Source organism: Leptopilina boulardi, unplaced genomic scaffold (genome assembly GCF_019393585.1).
Source record: "Leptopilina boulardi isolate dan_hultmark-lab unplaced genomic scaffold, ZJU_Lbou_2.1 LbouV2_350, whole genome shotgun sequence".
NCBI classification, from domain to species: Eukaryota; Metazoa; Arthropoda; class Insecta; order Hymenoptera; family Figitidae; genus Leptopilina; species Leptopilina boulardi.
In genome coordinates this window covers 828515-843999 of record NW_026137919.1, presented here as the reverse complement: position 1 = coordinate 843999, position 15485 = coordinate 828515, and positions in this window count along the sequence as shown.

Below are 15485 nucleotides of genomic sequence, written 5' to 3'. Positions count from 1 at the left end.
GTCAGTTTAAAATGTTGGGGCTTTTCTTTCTTTTTTCTTGGGTTTTTAAACAACTTTCTCGGACAATTTGAAAGTAAATTAATAGAGTTTAAGAAAGTGTAATTTTTTTAAGCTCATAAAAATGCATTAAAAAATATTTGTTTTTAAAAAGGCTTTATCTTATTCTTTTCACTAATGTAGAAAAGAATTTTTTAAAAAATCAAAAATAGTTTTAATTTTTAAACAAAGGGTCGAAAAGAGTTAAAGAAATATATTATTTTTAAATAATACCAAAAATACGTTAGAAATAAAAAATTCCCGGCTTTGAAAAAAAATTCAATGTATTTTCATGATTAAACTAAATTCCTGGTTTTTCTCAATTTCCCGTGTCGCTAGACACCTTAGTGACTTATACTATATGCATTTTTCTTAAACTATTTCTTTGTTGAAGTAATTTATGATAAAAAGATCAGCTTACAGTGAAATGAAAATCGACCGTTAATTTGATATAATTCTTTAATTTAAATAGTGTTTTAGGGGAACTGTTAAATTACTTCATCTGTAGGTAAAATACAACCTTTAAATAGATGTAAATTTACAAGTTGAAGAATTACAAGGCATTAATCTTAACATTTTACTGTTATATATTAAATATGACATGAAGTTTAATCTTACCTTCTTTTTATAACTACATTCAGCTTCTGTTCTTATTTCAACTCCGTGCTCATTTGTCATATGACACTCCAATTCATAAGAATTTAACTGCAGTTGTCCACAAACTGTACAGTGCTGACGATGTTTTCCTTGTTTGTTTTTCACCTTTTCTTGAAACTCCATGTCTAATTCATTGTAAATTTTCTCTATACAAAATGAAAACATATTGCAATATGTTACTAATCTTATATTCTATTACTATATACTATAACTATTTTTCTATAGACCTCTAGGGACGTCTTGCTGACAGTATTTTTGTATAGAATATCAATGTAAAAGAAATTGAAATTTCCCAAGTGTCAAAACCAAAAAATCCCAATACTGGCTCAGTATTGGCAACGATGTCACCGAGTCACATCTACAGTTTGACCAATCAAAACTTTTACAATCTTGTAATTCAAGTTGCCTGGAGTTTTCACAACTGTGGGGTAAACCATATTCAAGTGTTGAGCCAACCAAAGGTTATACATTTTTAAGCAATCTTTCTTATAGTTCTGCCTAAAATGGGGACAACCCTTGAGAAAAATAATTACTGAATAAAACTGTTGATGAAATTACTTGATGAATGACTGAATGAATTACTAGAAATTCAATATTTACAATTACTGGATTAATAACTGTGAAGTGCACTAGTTCTTCAGTAAAATATATTATTTGTTAATTTTTTGGTTTTTTAATAAAATTGTAATGTTAAGTTCAGTATATGTTTATATATTTAATTTACAACAAAAAAGATTTTATACAGACGTAGGACCCATAGAAAGTTAGTCTACAAGAAGTAAAATTTTGAACAATGTATAATGAAATCATGATTGTATTTCCTAGCAATTAATCTAGTAATTATTATAAATATAATATATTTATAATATAAATATAAATTTATAGATTTTGTATAAATATAAATTTATAAATTTGTAGAGTTGTACAAAAAGCCCGAAACTCTATACCCAATCCGAATATTCCGAAAATTTTCTTTTTCGGGTCGGGTACTCGAATGCATTCGGGTTTTTCAAATTTTTTATTGTTAAAATGTTATTTTATTTCTTAGTAGAAAAATTTTGAGTTTTCCATTATTGGAATGCTACTTGAACCGTGTTTGAACTTATTGAATACATTCATTAATCGAATTTTTTAAAGAATCAAAATTTTTGTTAACTTGATTTGTTTTAAAATCCCACAGAAATTCAGCTTATCCGAAAAAACTCTGTTACCCTAAACTTTCGATTATCCAAAAATTGTATGGAAGATTGATTTTTTGGGTACCCTGAACCCGATGCAACTCAAATTTTGAAGCTTTTTACACAAATCTGATAATTCATTCATTAATTGATCAAGTAATTTTTTTTCATAAGGAAACCAAGATCTACAGTTTAGCCAATAATGATTAAAAAATCTTTAATACTACTTTTTTCCAGTTATTTTCTAACCTCTGGGTCAAGCATGGTCCAGAGTTTAACTAATTAAGGTTAAACTTCCTTTTCTAGAGTTTCGCCAATTGCAGTGCCAAATGTGGCCTACAATTTCACTAACCGAAATATATAAAAGTCTTGTAATCTATTTTTCCCACAATTTTTTCAACCACTTGGCCATCCATATTCTAGAGTTCTGTCAAGCAAACTTTCATAGTCTGTTAAAATATATTTTATGTATTTCTGCCGATGGTTGGTTCAACTCTCATTATTGGTGGCTAAATGTTAAAAGTTCTAAAGATTTCAAGAAAATCTCAAAATAATTTAGTATTTTTTCAGTACTTTTTCAAAATAAATTTAATAGTTTCTTTTGACAAGCTCTCGAGATGTTATACAATTTCAAATGAATATTTAGTTATTTACATTTCTAAATTTTCATTTTACTCTCTATGCAAAATGAAGAGCTTGATCCTGAAACATTACGAAACTGGGACTTGACTCCGATGCACACTTAACCATTGTGCATCATGTGGTTGTTTATTACTCTTGGAAATTTTCACCTATAGGATTCTATTAAGAAGTAGTTTTTATGTATATCTTGTTTAGGTCAGGGGATACACATCCGATTTCTGTAACGAAGACGAGAGTTCTAATCCGCTTGTAGTCAATTTTTCTCTACAATTAACTTTCTGTTTAAGATAATTAAATGTTTCATGTGTTTCAAGATTCCATTATCTATTGGTCAAGACTTGACGGTAAAGCTCCATCTGACTTAATTTACCGTCAAAATTGAAAATAAAATTAAAGGGCAGTTTTGACCTATGGGTCAAGACTTGACGGTAAAATTTTTTCACTTAATCTGCTGTCAAAATTTAAGTTAAATTTAAAGGCAGTTTTGAACATAAGGTCAAGACTTTACAAGAAAACACTCCTTGACATAATTTGCCGTCTAAATGTAGGTCAAATTTAAGGTCAATTTTAACGTATAAGTCTAAACTTAAAGGGAAAGCCAGATTTGCACTGGCAAATCGAAAAAGTATTTCAGACTAGGTCATCCTTAGGAGCAACATTTGGCGACCATAATAATGAGGCGACTTTTTTTTTTAATGGAAAATTGGCGCTGACTGGGGGGGAGTCATGACCTCATGACCCCTCCGGATCCGCCACTGCAAATTCGAGGACAGGTCAGGGCACCTCCATGACCATTTCTGCCCTCAAAATTGAAGTCAAACTAAAGGAAAATTTTTACCTACAAGTCAAAGGTTAACAGGAAATTCCCACTCACTTAAATTTGTGGGCAGTTTTGACCTACTTGTAGGCAATTACATCTTTAACTGAAGTTGAAAATGGTATGTAGAAGCTCCATGACCATTTTTGCATTTAAACTTAATTTAAACTTAAGGGAAATTTTTACCTATAGGTTAAGGGTTAACGGGAAATCCTCATCCATCAGATAAAGAAAGATAACTTTAAAATTTAGGTTTAATTTAAGGTACATATTGAGGGGGAGACTGAGAGAAAAAACACAACCTTAACTTCTACTTGCCACACCGGGGTCAAATGGATCATAGGCTTAAATCATATTAGCTTAAAATAAAATTGAATTATAGGTGTAGGGACAAACGCATTATCCCTAAAATTAGATTAAAGACTCTCAATTAAAAGTCAAAAGTATAACGTTACATTAAAATGAGACAAAAAGTTCTTTTTAAAAAATTTATGTCAAAAGTTTAATCACATATAGTCTTAACAATTAGACAGAGATAATCAGTCAATATATGAAAACAATTTGTACATTAGGTCAGAATAACAAAATTGAAGTTGAAATTTTAAAATAGTCAAAAGAAAAGTACCTTTAAATTGTACCAAAATTTGGAGGATAAAAAAGTGAAACATTTTTTAAACAAATATAAATTACAGGGGTTGACGCGTGAAGCGCGCAGTGGAGCGAAGCCCCCCTACTATATGTATATATGTATTATGAAGTGTGAATAAGTTTGATCGACGAGAGGAAAAAACATATTTGTTTCGTATTTTTTAACTAAACATTTTCCACAAATAGTTCAGTAATTCATCATAAAGGGTTTCTCAAAAATTTATGTGGACTATAAGCAAATTTTCATTTCATTTTTCTTGAATTATTAATGTTCTCTTTAATATTCAAAGTGATGAAATATTTTAAACTATTACCAAAGTAATTGTATAACTTAATGAAACAGAAGAAATTGAAAATATAGTGAAACAATCGTGACATCTATAGTTAAAAAATGAGTTTTGTATTTTTTCCTATATTTTTTCTTTCCGTGCTTGGGCACTTTTAATTGTCTAGGTTAGTTAAGCTTTGACGAATCAAACTTTACATACTACAATTCCATCAAACTGGAGCCAATTATCAAACTCTGGCAAGGAATATAAAGTATGTTGGTTTGTTGCTGGATGTTATAAAGTATCCTATTGGGATCTGAAGTCTCACGAAAATGGCCCAACCGTCCGTTTTGATTTTTTGTCTCTTTCTTAAACATATATTTAAAAAGAGACAAAACACAAAATGGTTACCACAGCAAGGCTCTCACCAGATGGCGTATGACAGTATTTCAGATCCCAATAAATGATCCTATAAAGATGACCTTCAAGAAATCCTTAAAAAAATTTTAATAGTAGAGAAAGAGTTTTTAAAAAAATAGAAAGAAAAAATTGAAATTTTCTTTGTTTGAATCCTATTATATATTGTACTGTCTTTAATAATTGATATTAAACCATGTTTCAAAGATCTTTAATTTTACCATGTCTCAAAATATCCGAAAATAATATTTTTCGTAAATGTAATCTATTAATTTTTGCTGAGACTAATCATTTTATCTTCAGAAACTTTGAGATAATGATAGCTGGAAATGTTTAATTGAAAAAATATCGTTTTGGGTTTCTTTTAAGATTCTTCAAAGAACTTTATAGAAATATTTCTGTAATCTTGATTCTAGGATTATAATAAATGAAATAGATTACAGGAAAAGAAGAATTAAATATTATGAAAAAAAATGACTTACGAATTTCGGAATCTATATATCCACTGTCATCAATTGTCTCGAGTTCTGCGATGGAGGTTGAAGCTTTATTTACATTCGAATAAGAATTTTCTACAAATACATCAGCTGAAGTACTTTCAATGATAGACAGGTCGTCATAATCATGATGCTCGTTTTGGGTATCAACTGTTTCATATTTTAATTTATTATAAAAGTAAGAATGAATCATAACAATACAATTAGATGGGATTAAGAGAAAACATTACTTACAAGTGGCCGATGTTTCTCCTCCTTCAGCACCTATCTCGATTTCTGCGATGGAGATTGAAGTTTTATTAACATTCGAGTGAGAACCTTCCACAACATCAGATGAAGTACTTTCAATGATGATCAGGTCATCATAATCATGATGCTCCTTTGGGGTATCAACTGTTTCATATTGTAATTTATTATAAAAATAAGAATGAATCATAACAATACAATTAGATGGGATTAAGAGAAAACATTACTTACAAGTGGCTGATGTTTCCCCTCCTTCAGTACGTTTCTCGGTATCTGTGGTAGAGGTTGTAACTTCATTGAAATTAAAATAAGAATGTTCCACTAGTACATTCGTAGAAGTTCTCGTGCCATTGCAAAGGGACTCATGAGTAAGTTGATTGTTTCGATTATCATCTGCTTTTTATTAAAAATGAATTGAAATAGTTAAATTGAACGCAATAAGCACATTTAGGTAAGATTAAAAGAAAATATTATTTACAAATTGCTGATCCTTCTTCTGTTTCAACAGATATCTCTGTATATGCGGCGGAGGTTGCAGCTTCTTCGAAATTTAATGGACAAGATTCCATAAGAACATCTTCTGCAGTAAGCGTACCGACAGAAGGGGACACGAAATGGAGTTGCTTCTTTGAAGTATCAACTTCTACGACAGGAGATGCAACTGGTTTGGATTTGCATGAATTAGTAACTGAATTGGATAAGATGAATAATAATTGTAAGTTAATACTTACGTGTTTCTGAAAATGAGATTTCTCTTTCGATTAGAGTCTCGAATTGTTCAATAAAAGTTGTTTCTTCTTCATTGCAGATGAAAGCTGAATGTTCTTGGACTTCATTGGAAGTACTCGCATTGACCATGAGAAGCGTTTCACAATCAAGGCCAACGCAGAATAGAAACGTAACCGGAATCGTAATCGCAAACGCAACCGGAAGAATGAGTTAGAGAAGGACAATCAATATGTCTATCGTTCTCTAACTCATTCTTCCGGTTGCGTTTGCGATTACGATTCCGGTTACGTTTCTATTCTGCTCAGGCCTTGAGTGTTTTGAGGAGTGTTGGAAGGAACAGCTGGTTTGGATAACAATGTAGAGGGAAGGGAATGAAATAAGATCAAGAGGAATTATTAGGTATGACTTACAAATTTCTGAGATTGACTCTTCTCTTTCGGTCTCCACAATTCCAACTGCAGTTGCTCCTACAGAATTTTCTGTGTGCATTTCAACAACAGGATTCTCATTTTCCACAGGGACAATTTCAGAGTCATTGGTTGCTGTTCCAGTTGCTTTTAATAATGAAAAGATAATTAAAATTTATAATAAATTTTTTACAAATAATTACGAAAAATGACCCCTCCATTTAAATATTCAAAATCGTAAGTAATATAATATCCATCGTTAAAAATTTATTTTTCAAGTACACTTTACATTTCAGTTCATCTTCGCTCATTGACCAATGTTGTACGAAGAAAATTTTATCTCTACATCTTTTATTGTTACCAATGAAAAGAAATTAAAATTCCACCTAATAATGGAGTTTAATCTTACACTTTAAATCATGACGTAAAAAAGATCTTGCATTACAAATTATTTGCCACTCTTTAATGAAAAATGAAAATAAAAATTCACATCAAATTTGAAGCTACTTTCATAGTTGCAACTACTTTTTTCAATATAACTTTTTAACATCGTCTTAACAACCTATAGCACTAACATGGTGGCCACTGGTCAGTAAAAACCTGAAAGTCAGTGAAAAATCGGGGGAAAAAATTCGAGTCAGGGAAAAATCAGTGAATTTTACAATTAGTCAGGAAAAAGTCAGGGAATTTTGTAATAAGTCAGGGAAATTTTTGACTGATTTTAGTGGCCACCATGAATAAAGTCACGTAAGCCATAAAATTATCGGTAATTTACGGTGTGAAATTAATACATAATTCTCAGAATAAGCTTACAATAAAACAGATATTTGCAATTCATATCAATGTTATCTAAAGCTGTTAACAAGTTGTTCAACTGTGTGGGTATATTTTGAAGGTGATAGGGGTTTAAGGGAAAATTACCTCGTCCAGGATGTATCTTTGACAAATGCATGTTCAAGTGATGTTGTATCCTGAACTCTCTGGTACAGAACGGACATTGCAAGGCACTTTTCTGAACATTTAATAGCTGTGCCCTACCGTTGTTTTCTCGCATCACATTCTCCACTTTATCACTTTCTCCTGCTTGCTCTGGCACTTGGATGTTTTCTGTATATAAATTCATTTAAGCTCAATATTTAGTTTTACAATCACATAAACTTTTTTCGTTCATTTCTCATGTATTTATATTAATATTAACTATTGTTGTTTTGATAAATATTATTCTCATATTTCATCTACTATTTGAAATGTTGAAAATCTCGTGTTGTATTTTTAAAAAGTTATTTTATTTTAATAATTGGTTATTTTACTATAATTAAAAAAGTATGTCTTTCTATGAAATAAGAAAAAAATATTATTAGACAATGATATGATAATTGCATGACATAATCTCTTCCTTTTTCCTAACATCCTTCAAAAAGATTTGAAACAATAGTCAAAATATACATAGGGGAGACAGGGGCAAAGTCGTTACTCTAGACAAGACCGTTATTATAATTGTTTTCTATATTTTCCATTTACAACTTGTGTTTATAGTTTATTGAAAATAAAATTATAGCTATAATTTAAAAAATAAGAAACTTGAAAATATACAATATATTAAAGAAGAATAATAAAGTTTACTATTTGCAAAGTAGATGAAATTTTTTTAATTAAACGATTACAGTTGAAAACAATTTTTAGCCATTAGTTTGTCAATAAAATTTATCTAACTAGATTAACCATACAAGATCCAAGAATATGCCGGACCTAGTTTATCAACTTATAAAATTTGTATGAAACAAAATAAGTATAAAGTGTAAGAAAGAAACAAGCTTTTCAGTGGAATCAAGATTTAGGCTCCAAAGTGAAATGCTATGGCACAGTTGTTTCAAGAAATTGAACCATTTTATTCGGTTATCCCAATAGGAAAACGATGATTGGTTCAACATTGGGCAAATATTAGTTGCCAATATCACAATATGGGACTAATATTGGATAAAATATTGGTTCAAAATTTAGCCTTGGATATGACCTTGGGCAAGTGAAACAAAGTTACTATCTTTGGAATCAAGTATAAATCTCTGTTGTAGAGGATCTTACAGAACTGAATTAAAGAAAATCAAAGATAATAAGAGAAAATGATAGTACAATCATAGAAGATCAAAGAAGGCCATTAGAGAACCACAGAAATTAATAAAAAATTAAAACAGAATTAAGAATTTTATTCAGGTATCTAATATCTTTGTGTCGAACCTTCAATCCGTGTTCGTTCGATGGTTTCTACAAATTCTCGCGTTGCTCCCACTAGAATGTCCATTGAATTCAATATTTCTTGTCGTCTTCGCGTGTCTTCTACTTGGTAATCAATGTTCTTTTGAATATCCGCCCATAATTGATCAATTCGCGATTCCTTGATTATGGCCTCTTGCGTTTGCGGCTGCTTCTTGTGGCCGAATTTCATGATCGTCAAGTACTCAAAATGGTAGTTTTGCATGAGTTTGATCAATCCCACTATTAAATATATAGCAATTTATAAGTATGAGTTTAATATTTTCAAATTATCATAAAGTAAATTATAGTAAACACTGTTAAAGGTCATAATGATGAGTTATAAAAAAATGAATAATGTGCATTACAAAAAAAAAGAAATGCTAAAAATGATATCCTCAATTCTAAAAAGCCCTTAACTGGATAAACGCAAAGTGTCCTCGTATGAATCAAGTCCATGTTCATGCAACAATTTTGTTCCAGTATGAAATTTATTGATGTTGTACAATGTATAAAAACATTTTTAAAAAAATAAAGACTACATTTTGTGAGTGGAATAGAATAGAATATATTATCAGAAAAAAAATAAATAAATAAAAAAAAATTGTTACATTTTCTTCTCAAAACACTCGATATAGAAAAATATTATAGAATGGCTAGAGTCAATCTGGCTCAAGGTATAGCACGGCTTGCAACACTAATTTAGAAAGTATGGATTGGTTTAATATTAGTGTTACTAAAATTAAAGTCAGACCCTAATTAATTTTTAAATTTTAAAAGGTAAAACGAGGCTCAATTTTGGTTCTAGTCATTAGTGTTACATAACAAAAATTAACTATTTTGTGACTTTTAAATGGAATCTAACATCTTTGATCAGAAAAATTTAACTTGGTCCAGTTATGGCACTGATCAATTCGTTCACCCCAAGTAGAATGTATAAATCTCTTATAAACATTTTGAAATATATCTATTTCACATAATCGTTTTCGAAAACACCTATGTTTTATGTACAAGCAGAATGTAAATATTTCAGAGAATCGTTTGTAAAGTACGTATACTGCCTAATTTAGTCGATATTCTTTTTAAAACGATTTTTATATGTTGTATAATATTAATTTTTTTCATAGAAATGTATTCACTTAATTCAGAGAAAAAAAATATTTTTTACAATCACAAATAAAATGTGTCACTAACAAAATGCTTTTTTCATGTCATACACATGGGGGCACTTTTTCAATGCTTATCCTGCTACATCCCTTCCGATACACACATCTGAAACGAAAAACGCGTACGCATTTTTTTCTGTAGTATTTAAACGTTTTTAAAAATCATAAATACACTACACGAAAAAGTATTGCGTGAACGGCTGTGTTATTTATAATGGTACAGCGTCATCGAATTTCCGTATCAGTCAAAGTTGGACGAATTGTTCTCCCATAAATGCGGTGAACATTTTTCTCAGTAATATAAGCTGACCGAAGTTTTAGCATTGAGGCTACCACAACATTGGTAAGCAGCTAGCGTTTCTCAACCGTTTTTCCGTGTACATGAAGTTAATTAATGTACAGAACCATTACCCCTGAGATGTATAAATGTTTCCAAATTCTCAAATATCTGAATGTCATTTATCCGAAATGCAAAATGTTCAAATTCTAATTTATCTGAAATACCAAAAGTCTAAATACTCATTTACTATGTATAGTAAAATTTACAAATGTCATTCACGTGAATTGCCGCTTTCATATTTCATTGTCTAACAATTCACACAGAAGACATTTCTAAGTATTATTGTACAAAAATTCCGAAAAGTCAGGTCGCGTTTTTTTCTCCATTTCTTTGGGTTTGTAAAGAAGCCCGACCCGAAAATAGAAAAGCCTGAAATTTGCAGGTCGGATTTCGCGGTTTACATCTTTTTACACAACTGTATCATTTATTATTTCCACATTTTGCATTTCTGATAAATGACAAATAAATTGGAACTAGTACATTTGGTTCTTCAGATAAATAGTGAATTAGACAATTTGCTATTTACATATATTGGAATTTAAACATTTGGAAATGTAGATAACTTTTTGTCAAGTGTTTATTTACCAAGGAAGACCGATGTCGCTGGACGAATACCCCAGTACCCTCGCAAACTTCGATGGAACCTTTCGATGTCATTGTCTGTTCTTACTGGTTCATGAAAGACAGACATTCTTTTTGATGTGATAACGCTCAGCCAATAGCCTTCGATGTAATCGAAATATTTTTGAAAAATATTTTCAAGTGTTGCGGTGATGGCGGTTTTTTCCCCATTTTCTACTACTTCGTCAACGACAATTGGATTGGTATTTGAAATTAATTTCGATTTCATCAGGTAATATACCGGATCCATGTCTTTGTCTGGAAGAAGAAGGAGATTCTTCATGCGAAAAGAAAAATCTCGTGCATCTTTGCACTTGTTGATAATATCTGTCAAATGGCATTCCTTCTCGAAATCAGTCAGGTTCTATAGAATTGAAATTTGAAATTATAATTATCTTCCAAAACAAGTTTTGTAGTTCGTAAAATGGACCCCACAGGAATATTAAATTTCGTATTTCAGGCCTCATAAAAATGACTGCTATTAGAGTATTTTACAATGTAGATCCTTCCGATACAAAAAATGTTACAGAAAAAATGCGTAAGTGACTGACTTAAAGAAATTTAAATGTTTCAAGTAAATATTAATTATCTAACTATCATTTTACATTATATTTTTCATACTGATTTTCAAATACTATAAATTTCTACAGTATTCTTTTATGTAAACTCACTCTGCTGATGTTTTATTGTATTGTAGAAGCCGCTCAAAATTTTTGAAAGGTGAAATGGTTTGTTTCTCACTGGAGATGTCACATATGTCAACCCTAAAAGCTAAATTCTAAATTTATGCGCACCTGCGACCGCCGCTCAAAATACTGGAGTTTTAACTCCCTTTACTGACCGATGGTTTGATGATGAGAAAAGTTGGTCTGAGGTCGCAGAGGTTTAGCAAATGTTTAAAAATGTCTTTTTTTTCGTATGATCATAAAGTCGAGAATTGACCTCCCATTGAAAAAAAACAAAGCTATACACCCATAATGATAAATTCTAATAATATTGTTTGGAAATTGAATCAATTTTTTTTTAATTGTTTAAATATACCATTGTATAGTTTTGGGATACTTTTTAAGACCCTTACACTGTTGACTTGAACTGAAGGTTAAGGATGAATCCATAGAATTATTACATTCTAGAATTTCTAGATGACTAATACTACCTAAAAATAAATATACAATTCAATTTACTTTCCTTAGAATTTCAGTTTCTTGATTTTCTTAACCGTTTTCATTTTTATTTGAAACACTATTGATTTTAACTCATTTTGCAATAAGATTTTTTTTCAGAAAGACTTACAGTGTAAAATACTGAAATGAGTAATGACATGAATTTTGACCGGGCACGAAATTTAATGTACCGTATGTGGTGTCCTGTCACATAGTGCATTCAGTGATTATTGAGAGCATCATATGAAACTGTTTAAGACAGAAAAAGAAAACAGCCTCTTTCATTATCAAAATTTGTTTTTAAACAACGAATATTAAAAAGAATGAAATTTCACATTACATCTACAAAGTGATACAAGCATCCTTGTGCAATGGCTCCCAAAACATTTTGGATTGCGTTCATTAGTCCCACTTCAAAATCGCATTTCACCACACTGGGATTAAGGTTTGGACAAATTTCCTTAACTTTTCGAAACATGGCCTCGTAGCTGTGTTGAGTCTTTCTCCCAGTTAGAATATAAAAAAATGATATTCCCTAAAAGTCAATTGGAAGCAAATAATTGAAGAGAATTGTCCAGTATGGAGTTAGAAACTATTTTAGAAACCCAGGATGAAATGACCATTTTTCTAAAATATTTGAAAATTGTTATTTAAAATTACGCATAAAACATTGTAAACAAAGTCAACACAGAAAGAAAATTTGTAGCAATATTTATTATTATTATACTAGTTGAAGTACCCATCCATGATGGAGCCTACGAATTGGTTTATAATTGTCTTTACATAGCTTAAAGCTATGTAAATATTAAAATCATTTTTATAATATGAGCTAATAGCACGTGGTGCCGATTTTTGAACGGTACATTTTATTACACAAATTTATCTTTGATATATAATAAAATGTAAGGATTTTATTATTATAAATGTATACTGCATTTATATATGTATGTGTTTTTTTCATTATTGGAATAAAATAAACCAAGTAAAGGAACTACTGCATTATGTGTATGTGATTGCGCATTGAGAAACTATAATTAGAAACAGAGATAAGACTAAAGCATTTTAAAGAATAATATGAAAAAGCCCATTTAGGAAATATTTAAGGGTTTTAATTTTTTTTAGCCGTTAGTTCCAAATGTTACCAACATTTTATCAAAAATTGCAATGTGCTTCATACTACAGCCATTTGAAATCAATACTAAAAATTGGTAACAATATACCGACTTTCATTATCAACTCCTCAAGTGTAAATTGGCGATTGGCTCAACCATTGTCGGCCCTCCTATGGCAACTGATGGTCAAGCCAACAAGTGCATTGATAACGTTAGCAGACCTCGACGGGTGTTACAAAGAAAAATATTCCTGAGATACTTGTGCACTGAAATTGACAATCTCGATTTTTAAATTCAGAAACGAACTATTATTTTCAGAAACTAATTTGATTGTATTTAATTTTGAAAGAAATATTATACGGTCAAACCTGGATAAGTGAAAAACCTCTATAAGTGATGGCCATCGTCAGTTCCCATTACTTTCCACTGCAAATACTTCTATAAGTGACGACTTTGCAATTGACCGGTCCCTTTTCGGCTAAAACTCTATAAGTGAACGAATCGCTTCTTGAGCCTCTATAACTGAAAATCCTAGACCTCTATAAGTGAAACAAATTTATCCCGCACCTCTATAAGTGAAAATATTTTTCGTATTTAAATTATCTAAAGGGCAATGAAATTATGTAATTAAAATTTCAATAGATGATAATACGACTATTGAAGAGGTTTCAATTCCAAATCATCAAGAAGTTTTAACTGGTCTAGAAACAGTTCATATATTTTTTGAGTTGATTTATCTATTGTTAACAAAATTTACAAACTAGGAAAGCCTGTCGATAATTGTAAAACCTAAAAACAAACAAAAGTAACAGACTTTTTTCGACAAGTTAAATAAGATTCAAATAAATTAATAAAACACTTTTTTTAACATTTTCTTTAAATAAAGAAAGAAATATATATAAATTAAATTCCGTCTTTCTTATAAATTAACAAAACCTCTGTACATGAAAGAAGACACACCAAAAACCTCTATAAGTGCGAGAACCTCCATAAAAGATAGAAACCACTTTTCGACATACATAACTGAAAACCTCTATTAATGAAAAACCTCTAAAGGTGACAAAAAATTCTCGGTCCCTTGGATTGCCACTTATCATAAATATATCATTAGGGGCCATATACAGACTACGTAAGCATATTTTTGAAAAATTTTAACCTCCCCTCCCCCCATATAAGACACTTTCCATACATTAGTATGACCCCCCACCTCTCTAAAGGTTTACGTAGTTTGTGTACGACGCCTTATTTCGTATAAAACAATCTTTATCTCATGTTGCAATTTAAAATTTAGTTACAAACCATGTTCAATCACTTAGCATCCAAAGTTCCACATTAAGGGGGGAACACCAGTTGTAACTTTCGAAAAATCGATTTTTTTTTTGGTGCATTTTCTTAAAGTATACATATTTAGAAATGTGTCTGTAAATTTCAAAGTTGATCCGGTGAAAAATAAATGAGATATACAGAACACTGCAGCGGCGCGTCCCGTGGCTTCATACAAGGTGGCCAGCCATACCTGACCCTAACGACAGATGGCCTTTTCCTATGATTTAGAAACGGCAACCACTGCGGAAGAGTTATTATATGGTCCAGGAATCGATGACTCTTTGTAACTTAGAAACAAAATTTCTTCTGAACAAAAAGAAGTAAGTTGAAACTTTTAATGCGTTTTTCTCAAAATGACATTTTCCAAGTCGGTGACCACGATTACTCGAATACCATTAAACCGATTTATTTAAAATTTAGTGTGCTTCATTTACACATATAAGTCTAGTTCGTGATCGAAGGATTTTTTTTTTTAATCAAAACTTTTTTTTATATAGCTGAAAATCGACCGTATTTTTTTAACGAAAATCATACTTTTGACTTTGACAGGTCGCCATTTTGTCAAATTTTTTTTTTTTTTTAAATCCTTCGATCACGAACTAGATAATCTTATAATAAATGTAAATCAATTTCATTTTTGTATTTCAGACGAAGTATACTTGCAGAATGCTGGTCACCGCAATTCGCCTTTTTTCTTAAGACGCCACTTCAATGGCTCATATCTCCAAAAGTTTTTGTTAAAAAAATTTTTTTTTTCTTTTAAATTACAGCTTTTTACATGTACTTTTAACTAATAAATAGTATTCTTTAAAAAGATTCATTGTTCTTTTGGAAAATATTCTTGAAAAAAGCATTATTTTTTGAGTTACAACTGGTGTTCCCCCCTTAAACCTTATTGAAACCTAATAAAACTTATTTTTATTTGCAAACAAAACGGCTTGAAATTATTTTAAATCGGATACAT